Here is a 5,078-nt window from a genome sequence, read left to right as displayed (position 1 = left end):
GCGCTCCGGAACAACCTTTCCCTCGCATTAATAAATACATTTGCGGCCCCTCATTGGACAGTTGGCCTAATTTGTTTCTTTTTTGCGGGGTGGAGGGAGCAGCCGCGCCCGCGCCCCCCGGCTCCCAGCAGCCCAGTGCAAAGCAGATGTTCCGCAGCGGACGCGGAGCAGCGCCGAGCCGCGCGCCCCGGAGGCCGCGGTTGCCATGGCGACGGCCCGGCCGCCTGCTGTCGCTGAGCATGCTGTCTCGCCCGCTCAGTGATTACCTCCATCTCCGCAGCGTTCGCCATACGGCCCGGATTCTAATCAGATCCCCTCCCCCTCCTCCCTGCCTCCTGGCGGAGCCCACCCTCCTCTGGCCAGCCCACTACCCCTCCAGCTCCCACATCCTTGGGGCTCGTTAAAAACTGGGGTACATCCTTGATAGTGCCAGGAAAGAGAAATGAGAGAGAGGAGGAGCTCTCCTGTGTTTAGGGACAACCGGCTCCCCTTGGGAAGAGGTTCTGTGCACCTGAGACCATCTTTGGTGGCCCTGGATTCCAGGGGTCCAGCTCCCAGTACTGTCCCCCAGAGACGACTCCTCCCCTCCCTGCTTGGGTATGCGGAGGCAGGTCACTTGGGCTGAGAGAGGGAGAGGGGGAGATGAGGCAAGCAACCTAGTCCAGCTCCACCTGGGCAAGACTCTAACGTTCTGATTCTGAAAGTGCTAGGAACAATTTCTGCTGCACAGATTAGAGGTGAGGAGGGTTTCTGGAACAATCAGAGCATCAGTCCAAGCTGTGCATCTGTGTTAAACCCACTGGTTTCTCAGGCTAAGAGGAGGAGTAGAGAGGCATGTGTCTGCTACTCAAATGATGCAGGCCTGGCTTGAGTTGCTACTGCGGCTGCTAAGTCGCTTCAGTCGTGTCCGACTCTGTGTGACCCCATAGACGGCAGCCCACCAGGCTCCCCCGTCCCTGGGATTCTCCAGGCAAGAACACCGGAGTGGGTTGCCATTTCCTTCTCCAATGCATGAAAGTGAAAAGTGAAAGGGAAGTCGCTCAGTCGTGTCCGACCCTCAGCGACCCCATGGACTGCAGCCTACCAGGCTCCTCCGTCCATGGGATTTTCCAGGCAAGAGTACTGGAGTGGGGTGCCATTGCCTTCTTCATGGCTTGAGTTAGTCCCGTTACTTCCACCCCTTCCCCATCAGTAGCCAGCATACTCTGCGCTCATCCAGACTGGTGGTGGGTAGGTCTACGGATGTCTCAGCTACATGCCTAGCAGGCAGCCTTGCGAGTGGTGCACATGAACCGTGTCCAGGCTTGGCAGTGGGTGAGGGGCCGTTGTGAGCCCTCAGGGCCTTGGGGTATCTGGAGAGCTCTCTGTTGGGCAAGGAGGGTCCTCTCCCTGAGACTTTGAGCCTTGTGACAAGATCCCAGACATCCCTGGCTTAAGGACAAACAGGGTAATAGCAGCCACAGGAAGAAGAGGACATGGGGGCTGGGGTGAGGCCTACATGGAAGCAGGGCTAAACATGTGGGACAGGGGGTGGATGCCACCTTCCAGGCTGGCTCACCAGCTAGGAAATCCAAGGGGCTTAGAGCAAAAAATAATTTTGCTTTAAGAGAAGGGGCCCCTCGGAGTGATAAGTGTTAAAGTCCTCATCTAGGCCTGGGAAAGCTCGTGCCAACACGCCCACAGCATCCAAAATGCCAGTCTCCACCGCCCCCCCCAACACCCCTCGCCCGGTGTGTTTGCTGTGAAGTCCTGAGCAGTGCCAACGAATGAGGAGAAATGCTACTTTGGGCTCTCTCTGTGCTCTCTCTCCTGAGTCTACCAGGAATCCACATGTTCAAGTCACATGTTCAAGACTGAGCACAATCCTTCATTTTACAGGCAAGAAAACAGAGACTCGGACAGAGAGCATAACTGGCCGGAGATCCCACAGCTCACAGAGTGGACGTGGCTTCGATTTCTGCTGTGAGGCTGCTGCGGCCCCTCCCTTTCCCCTTGCAGAGGCCACTGCCTGGGAAACTGGTTTCCAAGAAGCACAGGCAGAATCCCAAAAATCTCAGGCCTTTATCAGCCCGACGTCACCCTGTCTCCTGAAGGCCTGTCACCTGAAGGCGCTCCAGTGAAGTGACAGTTCCCGTCGGCCTGCTAGCTCAGGGCCCCTCTGGGGGGCAGGGGGTGGCAAGGGAGCTTTTGCGGGCCCTCCCCCAGTCGATTGTCTGCAGCTCTGTCATTGTCTGTCTGTCACTCAGAAGTGAACCGGTCGGGGGGAGAGGTCAGGCTGGTTGGTGGACAGGGAGAAAGAGGCCTGTCCCTCTCAGAGAAGGGTGGGGAAGATGGGGGCAAGGCAGCTTATTCAACCGGCTCAGCCCACCCCCTCTGCCCGCCTTGGCTCCCCTAGGAAATTCCAGGCTTTGCTCATTTAGGACCAGGGCAGCAACTGTCCACAAAGACCCGTCTCTTCTCGCCAAGTGAAATCTTGAATCCCCACTGGAGATCTGCTCCCTTGTCCTGCCCTGTCTAGAAGGGGCTGCAAAGGCATCTAACTCAAACCTACTTGGAAAGGGGTCTCCTCGTGCCCCCCACTCCACACGACCACCTTCTTGACACTCCTGTGCTTGCCTGTGTCCCCGCCCCCATCTGCCTCATCAGATCCCCCAGGTTCCACCCACTCCCACCCCCCAACTGTAATCCCACACAGATCCCTCCCCTCCAGAGCCCCTGTTCTCAGACTGCCCTGGCTTCCACTGTACACTGCTGTCTCCCCAGATTGTACGGTTTCCAGTCTCCCCTTGCTCCCCCTGCACACAAATCTACCTCCCCAGATTCAACGGTTTTCAGGCTTCTCTCTCTCTCTCTGCCCCCTGTACACGAACTATCTCTCCAGATCCTGCTGTTTCCAGGTTCCCCCATGTTTCTCCAGTACACAAATTGGCCTCCCTGGGTTCGGCAGTTTCCAGAACCCCCTTGCTCTCTCACTAGGCAGTTCCATTTCCCTAGATTCAGCTGTTTTCAGGCTCCCCTCATTTGCCCTGTACACAGATTCCTCTCCCAGGTTCTGCTGTTTCCAGGCTCCCCGACTTCCCTTGTACACGGATCAGTCCCTAGCTTATGTTGATCCCAGCTGCCTAAGAGATTCTGTAGGTTTAAGGAGAGTGGAAGGAAGAAGAGAGTCCGAAAGAGAAGGAAGATAAACATTGTCATCAGGGAAACTCCTTATCTCTCTGGTCACCCAGAGCTCTAAGCAACTTGTATGCAGTAGACTCTGAGCCTGGGACTCCCTTGAGCTGATCTGCGTTGGGACACCCCAAATCCCCCTTCCCTGCTGCTGCCCAGGGTCTCAGCTTTAAGCGAAGCCTTCTCTGAAGGGCCCATTCTTGAAGGGGTGCTTGTGCACACAGGAGGCAGGGCCGACAACAGCCTTACCAAGTCTTGGGCTGTCTCTCAGCCCCAGGCCCCTGTCTCTCCCCTGCGACTTCCTTCTTGCCTTCCTAGGCCCTCTTTGTCTCTTTCCCACCAGCAACACCTAGGCTTCTCTCAACTTATTCGGCTAGAACTTAAAGGAGACTCCAAATGCACCCTGAGGATAAAAGGTGTTCAAAGCTAGAGACCTACACTTTTTTCCTTTCATTTTTTCAGGATGGAGTAGTATTACTCTCAGGTCCTAGAAATTCATCGTGTGCCTGGACTAGCATCCTGGCATGCTTTTACAGCCTTCCTAAACACTTGTGTTTCATCCTTGTGGCATACAGGAAGATGCCCTACATCCTAATCCTCACTGGGGGGAGGGTGGGGGCTGATGGCTCTGTTCTGCAAGGCTTTCCAGGGCTCTTACCTTCTCTGATTCACTTCAGTGTTGCCCCCAAAGCTTCTCCTGGAATCTGGGGATGTGTGTCTGTTCTCCATCTCCTTCCTCCACCCACACACCCACCCACACACCCAGTAGCCCGATCCTGGCCATTTTGTCCGTCCGGATGCCCCATCTTGCTGGCTCCAGCAAACATTCTGGGTTGACTGGGGAGCAAACAGGAAAGCAGGCCCACTGGCGCCAGGGCAGTGCTCTCACAGAAGAGAGAACTTTATTGAAAGTGAAGCCCACAGCTTTCCGACCTCTCTGCTTCTGCTCCCAGGACCCAGAGAGCGGCTTCAGTTTCCCCACCTGTCAAGCAGGGCTGACCCACCTGCCTATCTCACAGAGGTTGGGATGGCAAAATAAATTACGTATGTGAAGAAAACAGAATTCTTTTACAGAACCTGACAAGTGTGAGTTATTTACTTGAGTCTTATTTAAAGAAACCTGTACAAGGAGCTATTTTGTATATAAATTCTCCTTCCTTTCTTTGAAAGGAAACAAAGTTGATGACATTCATTTATTAATTTCATTATTAAAAAAAAAACAAACCACTATTGGGGATTTCTCTGGTGGTCCAGTGATTATGACTCCAGATTGCCAATGCAGGGTGCATGGGTTCGATCTCTGTTAAGGGAACTAAAATCCTACATGCCCCACGGCACAGCCGAAAAATTTAAGAAGTAAAAATAAAACCACTATCGGAGGTATTTATTTTTACTCCTGGAGTTGGAGTTATTGCACTTAGAATCTGTATAACCTACCTACAGACAGGTGTCAATACTCACTGAAATTTTAAGTCCCCACCAGGGACTTAAAATTTGTGGATTTCAGTGTGTGTAAATTATATCTCAATAAATCTGGTTGAAAATGAGCAAAGGAAAAGTCTATTGGGGTTTTGAATCCAGAAGCCTTGTTTTATTTTGTTTTAATTGCCCAGGAAGGCACTCCTTGTTGGGGGAACTCTGTGTATAAATGTTAGATTTTGAGGCTCTGCAGAGAGCACAGGGATATGGGGAGGTAAGCAGGGTTTCAAGGAACCCTTACTGCTGACCCAGCTCTGTGACTTCTTAGCTCTGTGACATTGACTAAATCATCCTTTGAGCTTCACTTTCCTCAGCTGTTCATTTCTTCTCCCAGAATTCACCCAACTTCCTTTTCCTATCTCCAAGTTTAGGCTTTCTTCAGTGTCAGCCCCTTCCCCAACTTCCAGCTGAATGGAGTCAAATCTGGG

This window comes from Bos indicus, chromosome 19, assembly GCF_029378745.1.
Source record: "Bos indicus isolate NIAB-ARS_2022 breed Sahiwal x Tharparkar chromosome 19, NIAB-ARS_B.indTharparkar_mat_pri_1.0, whole genome shotgun sequence".
NCBI classification, from domain to species: Eukaryota; Metazoa; Chordata; class Mammalia; order Artiodactyla; family Bovidae; genus Bos; species Bos indicus.
This window is presented reverse-complemented; position numbering follows the sequence as displayed.